The sequence below is a fragment of the Arachis hypogaea genome, chromosome 6 (genome assembly GCF_003086295.3).
Source record: "Arachis hypogaea cultivar Tifrunner chromosome 6, arahy.Tifrunner.gnm2.J5K5, whole genome shotgun sequence".
Taxonomy (NCBI): Eukaryota; Viridiplantae; Streptophyta; class Magnoliopsida; order Fabales; family Fabaceae; genus Arachis; species Arachis hypogaea.
The window spans coordinates 107,205,741-107,227,269 of record NC_092041.1 but is presented as its reverse complement, the minus strand read 5'-3'; positions in this window follow the sequence as shown (position 1 = coordinate 107,227,269).

The window sequence follows — 21,529 nt, the reverse complement described above, 5'->3', positions numbered from 1 at the left end:
ATTATATTATTTAATGTATTATGCTATTTTCTTTTTCGAATGAAAATATTAATGTTAAATAGGAATTATTCGAACGAACATTTTTAGGATATCAAACAATAAATATTGATCCGTTGGCTATAACTTGACTCAAATAAACCTGTAAATCGAAATTTGCTTAAAATTAAATAAACATATCTTACATTGTGGAGTGCGTGTTTTGCTCTCTATCCGATAAAATCAAATAACTACGTGCCAACCCAAATCGGCGCAGAAATCTCTCCGCAAATCTCTCTACACAAACCCCAAACGAATTATAACAACGTCGATTTTCGAGTACACGAGATCTTTTCTGAAAGTACGAATTTCTCTGGAAGATCATTAAGGAGAGAACTTCTGCTATATCATCAAGCATATCAATCCTCATTGTTATTATATTATCTTTAACTCAGGACCTTAGTGGAGATAAGCCTGACAACACAGTTACGAAGAACCTAGTTTTTGAATCGTATCGGTTAGGAGTTTTGATTCTAGTTTTCGTAAATAGTCTCAGTTGACGAATCGAATTCGATCATGAGAGAAGAGAGATAGAAGTATAATATCATCATTATATGAGTATTAGAAGCTTCTTGACTGATATTATAGGGTTACCTGGTCTGTTTTAGTTAAAAACAGGAAATTATTTTAACCGAGTTCACAATTTACTGGTGCAGCTTAGCACCAGCACTCTCTAAAGACTTTAGCAATACTAAGGTCTCATCATACATGTTTTATTCTCATATTAAATATGTTACTAGTGTCATTTATTCTAGTAGCTCAGAAAAGAATTTTTAGAGACGTTTTTACAAGTGTTTTGATACACCTAGTTTTAGTAGTTATACACCTGAGATATTTTAATATTATTTTAATCCACCTCCAAGCCAACCAATCACCACTCACTTTACACCCCCAAAACCTCCAAGGCTATCTCATTTCTTCATTTTGGCCGAAAATAACAAGAGAGAAAAGAGAGAAACTTTCACAAATACTTTTCAAAGCTTGATTTCTTCTGAACTAAAACTCAAATCAAAATTCTTATTTCACCAAAAATGATCCTCTCTTCTTTCTCTACATGATCATATGACTTATCAAGGCTGGAATCAAGGTGACTTGGCTGCACCATCTCTCTTTTGATTCGGTTTCAAGAAAACATGCTTAAACATGTGTTTTCTTGATGTTCTTCCTTATGAATCATGCTTAACTTGACTTGAGGGCCAAGAAACGTGAGTTTCCAGCAAGTCTAAGGTGAGAAATCCCTCCCTAACGTTCTGAGTGAGATTTGGTTAGTTGAGGGTTTTGGATTTAAAGTTGTTCTTGATGTGATTTATGAGAAAAAAGTGCTTAAGGACCACTTAAAAGTATAACCGAATTTGGAGCAACAAAACTAGGTAGGGTTTGACGAATTTAATCTTGATTGATTGTGTTTGAGTTGTGTGATTATGATATGGTTTAGTTATGCTTGAAATTGATTGTTTATATGAGTGATTCTTGTTGAAATTTTGGTAAAATTTTGATGAAATTTGATGAAATTCAAGCTATGAGTTTATGTTCTTGTGGCTACTGGAAAACAAAACCCTAACCCTTAAATTGGGGTTCAGTTTGTGTTGAAATCATGTGAAAAATATGGGATTTTAGTGACTGGAAATTTATTATGAATTATGGTAAAAATCGGTTGCTGAAAAGACTGAAAAACGGGTAAAAACAGAGAAAGAATCTGAAGAATTTATGAAGAACACGAAGAATACTTTGAGTGTGATGAAGAACAATGAAGAACAGGCTTTAGATCTTTAAAAGGGCAAGGAAGTAAAATTTTTTGTGTTTAAGGGATTATTTGGTAATTTCTGAAAGTTAGGGTGGTTAAAGTAGAAATATTAAAAGTTACTGGGATAAAAGTTAATTTTAAAGGTTAAAAAGTAAAGGCAAGATAATTTTCGAAAATTTAATGATAAAATTATAAATAATAATAAAATCTTAAATAATAATATTTAATTAAAAATAATAAAATAATACGAAAAATGCAGTTTTCTGTAAAAGTGTTAGAAAGACAACTTTAAGTTCAAAAACTCATAATTACCTTCATAAAACACTTAGGGAGTGGTAATAACATGTTAGTGAGGCAAAGATAAAAGAAAGATAAGAAGTTAAAGAAAAGATAAAAACCAAAGAAAATTCTGTAAAATTTTAATGACAGAATCAAATAGAGATTAGCGAACGAACTAGGGCAACATAGTTAGTACTTGAGTTGCGCCTAAGGTTAGGTATTATATGAAAAGTTAAACTGTTTCAGTATAGACTTAATGAACCTATACTTAGACAGGCTAACTATTCATACCGAAATTTACATAAGCTTTAAATACATACGTTAAGCAGAGAAATGAGTAACCAGAGTAGAGTAAAGAGATCAAGAGATATTTGTTTATTTGTTACGTTACGGCAACTTCATATATACTTGTATGATCATCTGCTGTATTGAGGCAGTCAGATAGATAGTGGTGCGACCACTGAGAACGCTTTCCTACGGTACAGATCCATATTTTAATCCTGTAAGGCAGATGGGTTATTTCCTGCTACAGAAGTACCATGACTACCTGTTCCATTTCTGTAGTGGCAGAGGGGTTATTTCCTGTATACAGAAGGTGTGTCGGCATACATCCCTGCAGTGGCAGATGTGTTATTTCCTGCGTGCAATGGACCCTGTGGTGGCAGAGGGGTTATTTCTTGTACACAGGGGTATAGCCAACTGGAAAGCCAAACCCGTTTCAGCTGCTCCGGGTTATGTCGGGAGCGGGTAGAAACCGACAGATGAGCTCATTACCTGCGTAAGGCTAGACATGCATCATACTTGGCTGTGCATTTCATCTGTTATGATTGTTGTATGAATGTATGCTTTTCCTTGTTTGTATTCTATTCTCTATGTCTGTGTTGTATTTTTTGTATTCTTCTATTTGTGTTCTGTTTTCTATATTCTCTATTTCCTCTATTTATCTTCATCTTCTATTTACTGCTTTTTGTATTATGCTATTTGCCTGATAAACAATACGAAATTAATGAACTTAACTAATAACCCCGGCCCTACTAAGAACTCCCTAGTTCTTAACCCTTCTCTCTTCCTTCCTCTTCAGATGGAAGCATGAGTACCCTTCCGTAGTTCACTGACGACCGTTCGCAAAAAGGATTTCGCTCTAGATAGTCTTCTGAGTCTAGGGTGAATCTCGTTCTCTATTTATATGTATATACCGTGAGACTCCTGTGTACGAGAACTTTAACATATATCTTGTGTACGAGACTCCTGTTGTGTAGCTACTTGATGAGGTACTAGAGAGACGTCATATGGAAATGTCTGATCGTGCAGAGGAGTAACGGATGATGTTCTACCTTTTGATGACGTTCTACCTGACTTGAGTTTTGAAGACTTAGAACGTACTTGCCATCGCTTTAGTATTTTAGAGGGACTAGGTGAGTATAGAGTCTAGGCTAGCCTGGGCGCCAGCTTAGGGACTTCTTGAACAGGTCAGGGCTTGAGATGCTGTATGTATATATATGTATATAGATATTATTTAACTATATCTAGAGGTGTTCTAACTAAAAGTCTATACTCTAAAAAAGGCTGGATCACTTAATGTTGTTAACTGCTTGAGATATATTTATGTGTGGTTGTTTATAGCTGTTTTATTTGTTATTATTTGTGAATTGATTATGAATGATTCTGTTTATTAATCCAAATATTTTCAAAAAAAAATAGTACCTCGCAAAATAACTACGCTTTTAATAACGAATCAGGCTCATATAATAAACAATAGGTAATAATTATGAGGACAAGTTGGTAGCGCTCAGTTTCCGGTATGATCTAGACATACTAAAAATTGGGTCGTTACACGAATCACTAAAACACAGTTACCACATGATCAGTCATAACACTTCAAAACAGTTACAGAAATGCTGATAACTGTTTCAAATACAACTTTATAAATATAAGTGACTCACTAGATCACAGGTACGTTATTCACTCTGAATATCATTCCTATTACTCACATTCTTACTGACTTGAGCGTTGAAGTGCCTTTGTAGGTGCCCACCGCCGCCGTTCTTGGAAGAAGCCGATGCGTAATCCACTTGGTCTAAGGAGAGGCGAGCTTGAACTTGCAATTCAACTAGCTATATATTGGAATCGACTATCCATAATATAGGAGCATTTGGCGTCTACCGTGGGGTTGTATATCTAACTCCACCATCTTTTCTACTTGATTTTTACCTTTTTTTTACATATGTAATTAATGGCGGAATAGCAAAATCCTGCAATGCACTATAAATTTCAAATTTTCAGGTAACATTATTTAGCGGTATGCAGTTTTAGTTACATGCTACACATTTTCGGTTTTCATATTTACATAAAAAATGTTGGCTTCGTAGGATTATATAACTATTTGACCAAATAGCAAAATTAATTTCAAGAATGAAATTTCATAGGATCTAAACAATTTGAACATGAATAATTTCGTACTTTTAAGATGTTAGTTCAAAAAGACTTATCATCTATTCTACTCCTTTAGTAATAGGGAATCTTTCAAACTCATTTGAAATTCATATATTATTTGTGAATACAAGTTCTATCTTATTTTTTATTTCGCTACAACCTTCACTCTATTCACAATATTTATTCTTATACTAATTATTCTTTTCCTTCTTATAATAATTTTTAATTAGTTTTCAATAAAGTAGCATAAATGTAAAATTACTTAAATTTTTATGGACAATTTTTATTGACACAATGAGATACATTTATTCTCAATTGTTTTTATCTATCACAAATTTCTATCGCTGGTAAGTACTATCCTATTTTTCAATTGCATTTTGATGCTTGATACTTATACAGTCCTATTTGTGTTGTTCTTTCGGTAATTTCAATTATTTGTTTCTTCGGCTTTAGCCAATAATATGTGTTTGCATTGTCACATTTAACTTCTTTTCTAAATTCAAACTACCTTGTATATTACCATATCATAAAATGCTGAGGTCAATATAAAAAGACAAATTTAAAATCAACTCAAAGACAACGGTGATGACCACACCTTGGAAATAATGATTACGGTAATAGTCACTCCAAACCCATTGATGGATGAAATAAATTTTGTTAAATTTTCAGTTCCATGTTTTCGTTAGAAATTTTAAATTAGCACAATTATGCAAGTATTTGATCAAATAAATTGATTTTATTATTTCTGATATATAACCAAGACTTGAATCATATATGAATCTAAGTCAATTTACAACAAAATTTTTCCGTACTTGTTTACATTGCTATTGCTATAATTATTATTTTTCTTTTAAAACAACTTTTTGATTGCTCAGTATTTAATCCATGCTATTTTATTTAAGTCTTTTTCTTTTATTTTCTTCAATTATTTTGCTCCCATAATAAAGGGATTCAATTATAGTTTTAACTGACGAATTCAAAACATGAATTTACAATACAATAAAAAAATTCAAAAATTAAATTGAATATCAATTGAGAGGCAAATAACCGCTTAAATATTCTTTCATTTTAATCTTCAATCCGACATGGCCTATTATAAGATATACACTAACCTATTTATATGAACCATTTTACCTTAATGTATCTTACCATTTCATATAACAACCTTTGACACGTTATATTTAGTTGTATATTATCAATATTAATTATCAGCCTATATTTTATTGTTGATATTATCAATCTATATTTCATTGTTGATTGACCTTTTTTAAGCATATCTGGTATGCTATAGACCATCTGCAGCAATAGTATCGCCATGCGGATTATATTATAACTAAGACAGTTTGCACTTTTCAACTCGACACCAAAATCAATATACAATGGCTAGCCTAACAGGTATATCACAACCTAACTTATAAGACGACAATATGGTGATGTGTTATTTTTTCATTAATGAAATATCTCTACTCTTTTACTTTCAATTTTTTCTATCATTTTCATCATTCCTAATTGATCTATAAGTATCTTATACACGATAAATATAAACCGCTCCACCACGAATCTTCAGAATCATGTACAAATCTTTGACCAAGATATACTCCCCCATAAAGCACGATACCAAGTTACATATCACCAATTCTTTTCATACCAAAACAAATTTACAATTTGTATAGTCAAATTCCAAAAGCAAATTACAAATCTATTGACATTGAGTCAATCGCTCAAGCTTATCTAAAAGGATATCCAATCCATTATTCAAATTTAGCTCTCCTTACTAATTATAATTTGGTTTTCAAGTAAATCATGACTTTTACTCCTCTATTTTCTGAAGATACTATCTGTTCCGAGGGTTACCTGAAACTATAGGTCGATCTCAGATGAGATCTTCTGTAATGGTCGGAGTTGCTGTGTCTGACTTATTGGACTTGGTGGCGGTTCTGATTCCTTCGTTCTCAGAGGGTGGGGGTACCTGCAAGGGACTCCGATGCTTAAGTTAGCAAGGGTATTAAACAGGTATTGAGTAGAATCAGAGTATGAGTTATACCTAGGTGCTCCAGTGTATTTATAATGGTGTAGGGAGACCTTCCTTAGATAAGATAAGTTAGTTATCTTATCTTATCTTTATCTTTGAGCGAGGTCATCTTATCCTTAAGGGAACCGCCTTTATCTCTATAGGCTTGGGCTGCCCTTGGATTCGGGTCATGTTCCTATGTTTGGAACCCTTTAATGGGCTTTCTTTGTAGTTTGGCCGAGCTCTTTGAGGAGAGGTCGGATTGTCCTGACCTGAAGAGGTCAGTTGCTTTGTCGGTAGAACATCCTGGGTCGGACAGCTCGACCCAGGATATGAACAGTGCCCCTGCTCGAGCTCGGCCTTTATTTGGAGGTCAAATCTTAGTTTTAGGATTTTGAACCTTCTCGGGTGAAGCCGAACTCGAGCATTTTGTCGATCTTTATCTTTGTAGAGTTCCTTTTTTAATGTGGAACATTTCTGTTTCGTTTTCTCTAAAAGCGGGCGCTTTTGCATTAGTGTCCTGGCCTTGGGAATGTGCGAGGGTTTTTAATACCCTCATTAATTGGTTTTCAATGCCCCGTTTCTCTTGCTTCTTTTATTTTGAACTTTACACACAGAAACGGTTTTTTCTCCTCTCTGTAACTTTCCCTTTTCTTTCTCACTTTTATTGTTCTCGTCTGTCGTCTACCCCTTCGTGTTTCTCTTTGTGACATTGCTTGGCGATCGTAGGTGCTCTCTTTTGCTTTCGACGGCAACTCCTGATATCTTTGTCTTCGATCTTCCCTCCGTACGCTTCTCCCTTTTCAGGTTGGTTCATCTTTTCTTTTTGCTTGCATTGTTCTATTTCCTAGTACAATAGGGTTTTTGTTTGAGCGTATATTCGGAAAGTTTGAACTTTTTCGCCTTTCTGTATTTTTTTGTTGCTGTGATTTCTGGCTTTTTCTTTTCTGATGTTCCCTTGACAGTTTTGAAGCTTCCTAAGGTTTTGCATGTTGTTGCCTGCTTCTGTATAAGTGGTTTGTTTGATTTTGAACAAAAGATTGTGCCTTTGTCTGTTTTTCCATTTGGCATGTTCTTGCTGTTGGGTAGACAGAGGTTGTAATTTCTATCAACGCTTATTTTGATGACTTTATTTGGTTTGTGGCCTTTTCGAGTGCCATTCTTGTTGAAGTAGAGGCTTTTATCTTTTTATTGGGACGTGCAAAGATGTAGGCTTGTAGGCTTCCCTGAGTCCTTATTCTGCCTCTAAAGGATGCCCCTGGAACCTTTTGGACTGGGTCATGGGGTTTCCTTTTGTTGCTTTATCTGGCTTCTTTGACACCTATATGCTTTAGTTTTTCGAGTTGTCTCCGTTTATACCCGAGTTGTTTAATTAGTATTCTGAGGTGTTTTTTAAGTAATCCAATCTTCTTTTCTTCTTGTAGGACTAGTTAACCATGTCTTCTCGCAAAAATATTGTTGAGACATCTTCCCAGGTCCCTGAGGGCATGGCCGATTGGGTGGATTCTATGGTCCTCTTATGCGTCTCGTTGGTTGACTCCGAGTTTTGTCAGCAACTTAGGCAGTTTCATAGGATTTGTGGCAACAGTAGTGATGAGAAGAATTATGAGCTCGTATCTCCAACTTCTGACGAAAGGGTTTGCTTTTCTACCCAGATTGCTGGAGAGCGCCTCTTTTTCTATGCATATGACTTCTTTTTTAGTCAAATGAATATTACTCTTCTTTTTACCCCCTTTGAGACCAACCTATTATGGTCCTATAATGTAGCTCCATCCCAACTTCACCCCAATTCCTGGGGTTTTATAAAAATATTTCAGTTGCTATGTCGTGAGTTTGGCATCCCTGCTTCGCAATCTCTCTTCTTTTATCTTTTTGTTTTGACGAAGCCTGGTGTAGTGAAGAAAAAAGCCGCTTGGGTTTCTTTCTGAGCTTCACAGGGAAAAAAGGTTTTCTCCATGTTTGATGAGTCTTTTAGCGATTTCAAGAATTACTTTTTTAGGGTCCGAGCTGTTGAAGGAGCTCAGCCCTTTTTTCTGGATGAGAATGATAAGCCCACCTTTCCTTTAGAGTGGCAAAAGAATGTAGTGGTATCAAGGTACTCGTGGGAGATGTTAGATGAGGCTGAACAAGCTTTTGTAACTGTGCTGGAAGAAAACTGGGGGGAGCCTCCTCATCTTGACACAAAGAAATTTTTAGCTAACCCCTCTCTCCTCCGAGCTGAGCTGGGTAGTGGTCAATTTTTTCTATTGGTTTGCTTGTTGTGTTTGTCTGTTGTGAGATCTTTTTCTGACTCATAGTTTGGTTTCCTGTTGTGATGTTTGTTTGCAGAGATGATTAAGAATAATGAATCCATGAAGGCCTTTAAGAGGGCAAGAAAGGCTACTGCGGCTCAGAATGCTTCGGCCAAGGCGGCCGGGGAGGGAACTTCTCAGGTTTCGTCTAAGCCTTTGGTTACAAGTTCTCTTGGGCCGAGGAAGGTTATCCCCACTCCTCGAGTTCGTTTGATTGATCCTTCACAATCTTCTGCTGGTACTTCCTCCCCTTCTGCCGCTCCTCATCCAAAAAGACCTCGCACTGTGGAGCCTTTTAATCTTGGTGCTCCTGACTTTGATGCAGTTGGGTTTGTAGATCAACAGATTGCTCCCTATGGTGTCATGCCTACCGACGATGTATCCATCCTTCGTCATTTAGACTTTATTACTCGTAGTGGTATTACACTGGCACACATGGGAACGGCTTTATACCGAACTGCTCAAGATCTTCCTATCCATGCTACCAAGGCTTTTATGGAGGAGGCGAAATCAGAGTTTGACTGAATTAAGGGTTTGAAGGAAGATCTCGAGGTGAAAGTGGCCGAGCTGGAAAAAGAGCTTAAGGGGGAAAATGCCCGGGCTGTTGGTCTGGCGGCTTCTGCGCAACTGGCCGAGGATACGGCGCTAAAATATAAGGATAGCTATGTTACTACTTATAGAGAGATGATAGAGCTCAGGAGTAGCTTGGAATCTGTTCAGGCCGATTACACCGAACTTCAAAGTCATCTTGTAGGTAGTGTTACTGCTGCTTATGAGAATCTGAAAGAGCAATTTTGAGTTCTTGCGTCAGATCTCGACCTTTTCCTTATTAGCCTAGACAATATTGTTAAGGATGGTAAGATTGTCCCTGACAATCCTGATGATGATGATGATGATCGTCCTTCACTGCCTGCTACCAAGACTTCTGCTATGCCGGCTTCTCCGACTTCTACTGCTGGGATCAATCGCCCAAGGGGAGAACCGGATTGCCAAATCTTAAACCAGGATGACAGAACGGTGGATGCAGTGCCCCTTCAAACTCGTCCTCCTTCACCCTGAGTTGATGCTGCTGAGAAGCCTTCGGATGTTTAGCTGAATTTCCTTCTTGCTTGTTTGTAGATTGCCCGGCTTGTGAACTTTGTTTTTAAAACTTTTTATGATGTTTTGATGTTTTCTAGTTGCTTGTTTAGCAACTTTATTTTGATAAACAAAATAGTTTCCAGGCTTTGCGAGCTGAACCTAGTGGCTACTGAAGCTGGCTATTATTATAACTTTGTTTTCATATCATACTTGTCTGCGTTTGTCTTGGTATCTTCGTAGTCTTTTGACATGATCGGCTTGATTCCCTTGCTTGATGTTGCTTTCAACAGTTTTGACTTTGTTCAGGTCTTCATTTAGGAGTTATAATATTGATATCACCGATTTCTTCAACTCAGGTTGAGTTGTTTGTTTGTGACCCTCTTTTTTGGACTTTATTTAGGTCTCTTCCAGGGGTAGCTTTATCGTGTCGGATCTTGTCGAGTTACTTAGTATTCCTCATTCTTGGACTTTGTTCAGGTCTCTTTCAGGGATTACCTTTGTAACTTTATATTTGTGAGCCGATTTCACCATGTCGGTCTCTGTCAAGTTACTTGGTGATCTTCTTTCTTGGACCTTGTGCCGTCTCTTTCAGGGATTACCTTTGTAACTTTTATGTTTTGGGCCGACTTCATCATGTCGGGTCCTGTCGAGTTACTTGGTAATCCTCTTTCTTGGACCTTGTTCAGGTCCCTTCCAGAGATTACCTTCTGTAACTTTATATCTTCGGCCGACTTCATCATGTCGGGCCCTGTCGAGTTACTTGGTAATCCTCTTTCTTGGACCTTGTTCAGATCTCTTTCAGGGATTACCTTTGTAACTTTTTCGTAGGAGTCCGACTTCCTCATGTCGGGCTCTTCTAAGTTATAGTAATCCTCTTTTATAGGGTTGGCCAGACCTCTTTCCAAGGCTTTACTTATAACTTAGGTCGTTGTGGCTGGTCCGACTTCTTTATGCCGGCTAGTCTTTCAAGTTATTTTATAGCAATCCATTTTATTAGGACATCGTCAGGTCCTTTCTTTGGATCACTTTCTATAACTTCTTGCATTATTCCATTTTCATTTTTGTCGATGTCGTAGAGTTTGGGTTTTAAACCTCATTTGGTCGACCTTTTAATGAATTTGGTTTTCATTTTTCGTCTTTATCTTGATCGCGCAGTGAATTTGGTTTTCACTTTCTGTCGATCTGTAGCTTTATAATCGGGTGATGAATGTTTCGAAATAATGCGGCTTGAGCGTTTGTAGAAAATCTGAACATATCTTATTAAAAAAAATGCAAATATATACATGCTGGGAATAATTTCCTAAGTCGGGTGATTTGTAGATCTTAGTCTTGGCGCCTCATTAAAAAACCTTTTCAGGAAAAAGAGTGCACCTTGTCCCAAGGTCCTTTATCATCCCTAACTATAGTACCTTCTTAGGTTGCAGGCGTGCCATGACCTAGGAAGTTCTCTCTCGTCGAGTTCGGAAATCCTGTAGTAGCCTTTTCCCAGCACTTCTATGACTCGGTAGGGTCCTTTCCAATTTGCTGTCAGCTTTCCTTCTCCAGGTCGAGTTGTTCCAATGTCGTTTCAGATTAGAATGAGGTCGTCCTTAGCAAAGGCTCGCTGTATTACCTTCTGATTGTATCTGGAAGCCATTTGTCGTTTTAATGCATCTTCCCTTATCCGAGCTCTTTCTTGGACTTCCGGAAGTAGGTCGAGCTCTTCCCTTTGAAGTTGGGAGTTGGCTTCTTCGCTATAGTGGATCACTCTAGGCGACCTTTCTTCAATATCTACTGGGATCATTGCCTCCATTCCATATACTAATCGGAAGGGTGATTCCTTTGTGGTGAAATGTGGCGTTGTTCGATATGCCCATAAAACCTGTGGGAGCTCCTCGGCCCAGGCTCCATTTGCATCCTGTAACCTCCACTTCAGCCCAGCCAGTATGACTTTGTTGGCAGCTTCAGCTTGTCCATTGGCTTGGGATGTTCAACAGAGGTGAATTGTTGTCTTATATTCAAGTCGGCTGCTAGCTTTCTGAATTCTGCGTCTGTGAACTGCGCACCATTGTCTGTGGTGATGGAGTATGGAACCCCAAACTTTGTAACGATGTTTCTATATAGGAATTTTTTATTTCTTTGAGCAGTGGCATTAGCTAGGGGTTCTGCCTCAATCCACTTTGTAAAGTAGTCTATTCCCACTATGAGGAATTTGACTTGTCCCGACCCTTGGGGAAAAGGTCCGAGAAGATCGAGTCCCCATTTTGCGAATGGCCAAGGTGAGGTCACGCTGATGAGTTCCTCTAGTGGGGAGATGTGGAAGTTGGCATGTTTCTGACGTGATGAACATGTATTTACGAATTCTACAGCTTCTTTTTGTAGAGTTGGCCAATAAAATCCTGCCCGAAGTACCTTTTTGGGGAGTGCCTGCGCTCCGAGGTGATTGCCATAAATACCACTGTGTACTTCTTCTAGGACGTCTTTTGTGTTGGAAGTCGGTATGCATTTTAACAGTGGTATTGAAATCCTCTTTTGTATAGAGTATTATTTATGATGGTATAGTATTGTGCTTCCCGTTTTAACCTCTTTGCCTCTTTCTCATCTGTAGGGAGAGCTTCTGTTTTGAGGTAGTTAATTATGGGAGTCATCCATCCCTAATCACGACCTGTTATGGCTAGGACTTTTTCTTCTTCTGAGATTGATGGATTCTGTAGAATTTCTTGGATGAGGCTTCTATTGTTGTCCGAGCTGTTCCTTGATTTTGTCCAAGTATTTTTTCATAGTGGGATCTTTGGCTTGGTAGCTTCCTGCTATTTGTGAAGTAACTACCTGTGAGTCACTGAAGATGATAAGTTTTTGAGCTCCAACCTCCTTAGCCAGCTTCAAACTAGCTAGTAGTGCCTCATGTTTCGCTTGATTGTTTGAGGCAGGGAACCCGAATTTGAGGGAGAGTTCGATTTGGGTTCCCTGGTTGCTTTCAATTATTACGCCCGTGCCACTTTTCGTTTTATTTGAGGAACCATCCACATATAGATTCCATTCTGTGGGGATTTCTGGTGTGTCCGTGAATTCCGCAATGAAGTCGGCCAGATATTGAGATTTGATGGCCGTCCGAGCTTCGTATTGAAGGTCGAATTCGGACAACTCGACTGCCCATTGCAAGATTCTGCCTGCCAAGTCTATTTTCTGTAAGATCCCTTTTATGTGCTGGTTGGTCCGAACTTTAATGGTGTGAGCCTGGAAGTATGGGCGAAGTCGTCGTGATGTTAGTATGAGAGCGTAAGCGAACTTTTCTATTTTCTGGTAGTTCAGCTTGGATCCTTGTAATCCTTTGCTGATAAAGTATATGGGCTGTTGCCCGCTGTTGTCTTCTTGGACCAGTGCTGAGGCTATTGCCCGATTTCCTACCGCGAGGTACAATATGAGTGGTTCTCCTTCCCATGGCCGAGTTAGTATAGGTGGCTGTCTCAGGAATCTTTTAAAGTCTTGAAAGGTTTTCTCGCATTCCGTTGTCCATTCAAACTCCTTTCCCTTCCTTAGAGTGGCGTAGACGGGGAGGGATCTTATTGCTGATCCGGTCAGAAATCTGGACAAGGCTGCCAACCTCCCGTTGAGTTGTTGTACCTCTTTGACACAAGTTGGACTTTTCATGTCGAGTTTGGCCCTGCACTTATCCGGGTTTGCCTCGATTCCTCTCTGTGTGATCATAAAACCCAATAATTTACCAGCTTCTACTGCGAAGGTGCATTTTGTGGGATTGAGTCACATGCTGTGTCGTCTTATGGTGTTGAATACTTGTGTCAGGTCGGATAATAACATCTCTTTGTTTTGCGTTTTTACTAGCATGTCATCCACGTAGACTTCCATGATCTTTCCGATGTGATCCGAAAAAACCTTGTTCATTAATCTTTGGTAAGTGGCTCCCGCATTTTTAAGACCGAAGGGCATAACAATGTAGCAGTAATTTTCCTTTGGGGTTAAGAATGAGGTTTTTTCTTGGTCGGGTGGGTACATTGGGATTCGATTATATCCTGAGTATGCATCCATGAAAGAGAGGTATTTATATCCGGAGGAGGCATCTACCAGTGCGTCGATGTTTGGGAGCGGATAAGGATCTTCTGGGCAGGCTTTGTTGAGATCGGTATAGTCAGTGCACATTCTCCACTTCCCGTTTGACTTTTTTACCAATACGACATTAGCAAGCCATAGCGGGTATTTGACTTTTCTTATGAAACCTGCCTCTGGTAGAGCTTGTACCTGTTCTTCCACAGCTTGAGAGCGTTCTGGTCCTAGCTTTCTACGCCTTTGTTGTACTAGCCGAGATCATGGGTAGACTGCTAGCTTGTGGCACATTAGCTTGGGATCTATGCCTGGCATGTCTGCAGCCTTCCACGCAAAGAGGTCGGCGTTGTCTCGTAGAAACTGTATGAGTGATTCTTTTATGTCTCCTTTTAGGAGTGTGCCGATATTGGTTGTTTGGTCCGGGGTATCCTCGATCTGGATTTTCTGAATTTCTCCTTCAGGTTGTGGGCGGTGCTCTTCCCGCCTCTGAACTCTACCGAGTTCAATTGTGTGGAATTTTTCTCCTCTGCCTCTGAGGTTTAGACTTTCATTGTAACAGCGGCGCGCCATCTTCTGCTCTGCTTTTATCGTAGCTATTCCTCCTGCAGTTAGGAACTTCATGCATAGATGTGGAGTCGAGACTATTGCGCCAAGCTGATTTAACGTTGTCCGACCTATTAGGGCATTGTAGGCTGAACTTACGTCGACTACAATGTAATCTATTTTAAGTGTTCTTGACTGACTTCCTTTTCCGAAAGTTGTGTAGAGCGAGATGTATCCCATTGGTTGAACTGGGGTATCTCCTAGCCCGAACAGGCTGTCCGGATATGCTCTGAGTTCTTTTTCTTCCAAGCCGAGTTTGTCGAAAGACAGTTTTGAATAAGATATCAGCGGAGCTCCCCTGGTCTATCAACGTGCAGTGAAGATTTGCGTTTGCTAGTATAATAGTGATGACCATGGGATCGTCATGCCCTGTTGCGACGCCGGATGCGTCTTCCTTGGTAAAAGTGATCGCCGGGATGTCGGGTGCTTCCTCCTTTCCTGCGACGTGATATACGTCTTTAAGATGTCTTTTGCGAGATGATTTGGAGATTTCTCCCCCGGCAAATCCGCCGTGTATCATGTGGATATGTCTTTCTGGCGTCCGAGATGATCGCACGGTTGGTCCGACATCTTCTGCTCTTCTTCTTTTTATTTGTTCATCATCATGGGTGGCCAGATATCGATCTAGCTTTCCTTCTTGTACGAGCTTTTTTATGACATTTTTTAAGTCGAAACACTCATTGGTGGAGTGCCCGCGGATCCGATGGTATTCACAATATTCAGCCCGGTTTTCTCCTCCTTTTTTGCCTTTGAGTGGCCGAGCTGGTGGTATTTTTTCCGTGTTGCAAACCTCTCTGTATACATCCACAAGAGACACCCGAATAGGGGTGTAATTGTGGTATTTTTTATTTTCTCTCCATGTCGATCTTCTTTCTTTCTAGAATCTTTGACTTTATCCCGGGGGGTGAACCCGGCCTTCGAGGTCTCTCCTAATCGGGAGTTTTCCTCCATGTTGATGTACTTTTCCACTCGTTCAGAGATGTGGGGGTACTTCTTTTTATAGATTGACTAAAGGGCCCTTCTTGTAAGCCATTAATGAGGCCCATAACAGCGGCTTCTGTTGGCAGGTTCTGTATATCCATGCATGTCTTGTTGAATCTTTCCATGTAGTTGCGCAGGGTTTCCCGTTCTCCTTGTCTGATTCCCAGTAAGCTCAGAGCATGTTTAACTTTGTCCTTTTGAATGGAAAATCTGGCCAGAAATTTCTTAGCCATGTCGTCGAAACTTGAGATGGACCTAGCAGGGAGGTTGTCGAACCATCTAATTGCTGTTTTTGTTAAAGTAGTTGGAAAGGCTTTGCAACGAACTGCGTGAGATATATTCTGCTTCTGAAGTTGCTGAGATGATGGCCGGAATCTGTAGTGTCGTCGTATAAGGTCATGTCTGGGAGTTTAAAGTCCTTTGGTATTTTCGTCTTCATGATCTCCTTGGTGAATGGGTTTTGCTCCTTGTGGGCGCTATTTTCGGGAGTGGATCGGCTGGCTTTAGTCTTGACATCAGCTTCAAGTTTTAGGAGTTTGTTCTCCAATTCCCAGCGTCGCCTTATTTCCCTTTGTAGGTCCTTCTCGGCCTCTCGTTGGCATAGGGCTTCTTCCTCAAGTTGTTTTAACCAGTCTTGAAATGCATCCATGGCTCCCTCGTTTGGGGAGTTCTTCTTGTTGTTGATTTGGGAAGTATCTTTTGGGGTGGTGTCCGCATTTTTATGCGGCGTTCTTTCCTCTAGATCTGAGGCGTGGTCGTTGTCATGGTCATCCACCATGGTTATAAAATAAACTTGCCTCATATAGAATAGAAAATTTCAAAACATTAAGCACAAAAAGTGTCTAAATACAAAATAATATGAACGAAAAGTATTTTAATCCCAAAGCACTAAATTCAAAAACACAAAAAAAGTAAATATAACAGATTTCAATGAACTTAATTTTTTGTTACAAAAAGCAAATTAAATCATTTCAATGATTTCTCTGTCTTGAAAGTACCAATCCTCGAAGGGTGGTGTTCTCTTCTTGTAAGGATGCGAGAGAAGTATTAAGACTCTGAATCTGAGTTATAGAGCTTTTAAGCTCCTTCTCTCTATTCACATTCTCAAATCGAGAATTTGAGATCTCTTCCTTAGCATTTCTGACATAAGTAGCTGAACAAAAGAACATCCTCTAAACTCGGGATAGAGTATATGTGTAACACCCCAACTTTTGACACGTCATGACCAATGCCAAATGCTTAGGTGTTACTCGTTCTAAGGACCTACTTAGCTCTAGACTCAGATTTTGTAAACAGATATTAATAAAAGCCTTTATCGGTTTAATCGTAAATAAAGTATTATTCGTGACATAGCGTTTAGCTGCTCGCAAGGTCAGTTTCCTTAAAGTTATAATACAAGAAAACACATGGCAACAGAAAATAACATATATAAACATATATACAAATATGTACATGAGTTAAGTTTAAGGATACACGCCGTCTATCAAAAGCCGAGTACCACACCAAGTTATATGAACAGACATAAAAGAATAAGTCAGTCCCAACCCTCACACGGGTTTCCTAAACTGGAACCGAACTACTAAGATGTCCTACCCCTCTAAAAGCTACAAAAGGGAGGGGAAAGCAACACTAACACCACCAAAAGGGAGAGGGAGATCCATTGTGCCTAACTCTGGAGTGACCTTTGGAGTGACCCCTGAACTAACTCCTGATAAGCTGCCCAAATCTCCTCGGGATCTTCGTCGGACTCCGAGTCCTCCTCTAGGTTGTCATTCCAGACGGGATGATCATTTAAAGGATCGGCCTCCAAAGCTGATCTCATGAACTCCAAAAGGTCGTCGGACTCGATAGGCTCCGACTGAAAGGCGGGAATCGGAAGGTGTTGCGCAAGGCTCATATCAGTCTCATGTGCGAGGGGTGCATCCGGGAGAAGTAAGTCTCGACATGGTCCTACTAAGAGAAAAGAACGGGAAGAGGGGGACTGATCTCCGGCTGGGTGTAACTCAAACAATGTGAATGCGTACGGCATGCTAAAGTCAAAAGGGGAACGCGGTATAAAAACATGTAACCCGGGCTCGGGTGAAACGTAGATGCGGGTCCACATCGTGCTCCATATGAAGACTCTATCCCACGCTAGGTAAGCTCAGGATGATACGAAACTCATAGAACTCCTCTGCGGAACCCATCTGGGGAGGGGGTAAAAGAAAGGGAAGAAGGGTGAGAACCTAGAGTTCTCGGCAAGGTAAAAAAGGAACCTAAGGTCCTTGTCTCTAAGTTGTCACGAAACAGAAAAAAAATAACAAACACAGGGATTCAAGGCACAAACATACATATAACAAGTAGATAGCATAGACAAAAAGGAAATTGCAGTAAATAATTCACAAGAAGTACATATGCACAAACAAGATGATGCATGCCTGTTCCTAGTGCAGGCCATGAGTTCATGCGTCGATTGTCTACCCGCAACCCAACGTTACTCGGAGTGAACCCCGAATATGGTCCCTTTACTGTGTCAATTAGACACCTTGGCATCACGGTTACCCGTGTCAATTAGGCCTCTTTATAATAACAGTTCAATGTGTATCATAGTAAGGAACAGTGCTATCAATTAGGCGAACATTCCCGCATTAGCAATCTCAAGCTATCCATTAGGCGGGCACTTTCGCATTAGCAGTTCGGCACAAGGCCCATTCAATATAATTCTCAACTTTTATTTCGTTCCTTTTTCCTCATTCTTCTTTCTTCTCTTTATCTCTCAATATCATTGTTTTTAACTTTAACCCTTCTTAGGGCAACTTACATCCCTTTTCATTTCCTAAGCATGTTCAATCTAAAACCTTCTTGTGTTATAAATACTTATGCACGACCTATTTTTCTTGGTAAGGTAACTTTAGAGATCCTAATCTTCAATTTAAGTTAGGTTTTGCTGAACTTGGATTAGAATTGAATTTTTTTACAAGATTTAGAATTCTGCTACTCTATTTACAAAATTTCAGAAAAATAGGCAGCAGCAGTTATTTTTTATAAATTCCACAATAATTCCAATTCTAATATGTTACTTCTAAATTTTGGTGGAATTACAGTTAACATTCCCAAGTTTAAAAGCTCAGAAGTTTCAGGTTCACATCACTTCATTTCAGTAATTAAATATTAATTGGAAGAGGTGCCCTGTTTTTATGAACCAGTTCAGAATTTCCAGCAAACAACCCATCTTCCAAATGACTTATCTAAGTCTACAAAATATATATGGACCTGAAATTTATTCTCACTTAAAATAGACTGATAAATATTTAAAACCCTTTTGGGAACAACTCAAAATCTTGTTTAAATCAAAAGTTATAGCGTCTGAAAGTCGGTACTGCAGAACCAGAAAACCAGAAAATTCTACAGTAACCACTAAACTTCAAAAATTTATATCTTCCAAACCGCTTGGCCAAATTCTCTGAAATTTTTATGGCATATTCAAGACACACTAAAATTTTATAGAAAAATAACTTCATCTAAAAATTAGGTCTGGACTCTCCCAGAAAGTCGTTCGTTTTGCTGCCAATTATGCAGATTTTGCAGAAATTCTGCACAATATATTTCCAACAACCTCATATACCAAATCTCATATTCAAGCCTAGAATTCATCTAAAACCATACTTTTACCTTTCTTTTGACTAAATAAAGTTGCTAGCATGGTCAGCATAGCTCTAAAAGGTTATACTCATTAATTTACCCCTTTTTACAAACACACATTCATAACCCAAATTCACTTTTATGTATTTTTATCAAACATAACAATTCATATAACCTAACCATCATTCAAACACATACTAAAGCATCATTTATCATAAATCAAGTATATAATAGTTTATCTATTCTCATCACAGGTACAGCCACAAAATAGTGGTCTAATTGTCCTAACCCTTACTTGGTGATGTCGAAAATTGATATGTCTTGCTTCTAAGCTCACTTTCTCAGCTACAACACCTCCTTAAACTAGGCAGTTTGGTGGTTCAGAGAGGTTAGGAAAAATACCATTGAGCTACACAAATTGAAAAAAAAGACAAGGTTGGACTGTTGGATAATGGTAAAAACTGAATTGAACAGAAGGGAAGGAACCGAAACTAGCTTACCTAGTGAAGAGTTTCAAAACAGCAAGAGTTGATAGAGAAAGGTGAGAGCTACCTTGTTTCAAGCTCCTATGAAAGTCGAAAGGATTGGAGAAGGTTGCATGCAAACCGAGCTCTCTGTTGAGGTTGCTTTCGATCTTTTCTCCTCCTCTCTTCTTTGAATCAGATTATTTGTGTTGTGAGCAATTGAATAAGGGAAGGGTGGGATAAGTGTAAGCTTATATATATATATATATATATATATATATATATATATATATATATATATATATATATATATATATATATATATATATAAGGTAACACCTGTACTCAATATTAATGACCAAGCATATACTAGCTAATTAACTAAGTGGTGTAATTATGGTTTGAGGGTGATGTCCGTGGGGATTAAAGGAAGGAGAGGATAGGTTTCTTTTCCTTTTATCCTTAGCCATGATTAAACATTGATGGATTTAAGTGAACTAATGGTTTAGTTGATATTAAGATTTTTCATAAGAATGACTAAGGCATTAGTTTGATTTATCCTATGGTAAGAGTATTTTGGGTTAAGAATAGAAATTGTGATCATGTACCAATTGTTAATTGATGATGCATCTAGGATTATTCCTCTGCTAATTTATTATTCAGTGAACTTAATAAATTAATAAAATAAAGAAAATTTGATTATAGTGGTAATTGATTAATTACCCAAAACTTATTGTTTAGAAAAGCTAAAAAGTTTTAGCGCCACAGATTATAATTTTAACTTACTACCTATGTCGCATGTATATTTAAACCTATGCGTGTTGGCACACGTCATGAGGAATGAGAAATTTCAAGTCTCATGGGGTAGGACGGGTACAATATGCAAGAAGCAACTAAGTCAATCCCGATTCGATTTTCTCGGTCATTAAGTATTTATCGACGAACACGACAGGCTGAAACTCCCTCAGGAGAATATTGCCAAAAGATGTTGGGATTTTGAGACGTCTCCACCATTTGAGAGCGGAACGTTAGAAGACGAAGCCAACCATCACCTCATACAAAGATCGCTTTGAGAATAAACTCGGTTTGTTCAAGGAACTTGGCTATTATTGACTAAGTCAAAAAGTTAAGAGACTCGAGGTGGGGCATTATTCTAGATAAGAATAGAACCCGTTAAATGCTTGTTAAGTAAGGTCATTAAATCATGAGCTTGTTAAATTGAGAACTATTCTGGACAAGAATAAAACCCATTAAATGCTTGTTAAATAAGGTCATTAAGTTATGAACTCGTTAAATTGGAAACTATTATGGATAAGAATAAAATCCATTAAATGCTAATTAAGCGAAGTCATAAAGTCATTATCTCGGTAACATGATATTGATTCAACGGTAATCACTAAAAGCATTGTTATACTAATATCGAAAGAACGGTAACATGTAAAGATGCAATTATAAAATTTAAAGGCAATAAGGTTTAAATAAACTTAGCTTAAATAAGTTCAAAATAGCTAAGAGCTACTTGAGAAAATGAAAAAAGAACTCGTCCACAAAACAAACCAAAGTTCTGAGTGTAAAAATTTTATTTGGGTTTGGTCTATCAAATTCGAGTATTTTTTTACAAAGTCGGTAAGTCAAAAAATCCGAGTTGGGACACTATTTTGGACAAAAATAATACTTGAGATTATGATTAAATGAGAATACTACGTTACTAATTAACATGTATATTACATTACTAGTTAACGAGTATGTTATGTTACTAGTTAATATGCATGTTATTAAGACTAATAAAGTCACAAAATTACGAAATTGTCAAATCATAACATTAAACACGTATATTAAAGGCAGTAAATATCTAAACCGTTACCTCAAAAATAAGGGAAAATAGGAAAATTACGAAATTGTCAAATCATAACATTACGTACATTAAAGGCAGTAAATATCTAAA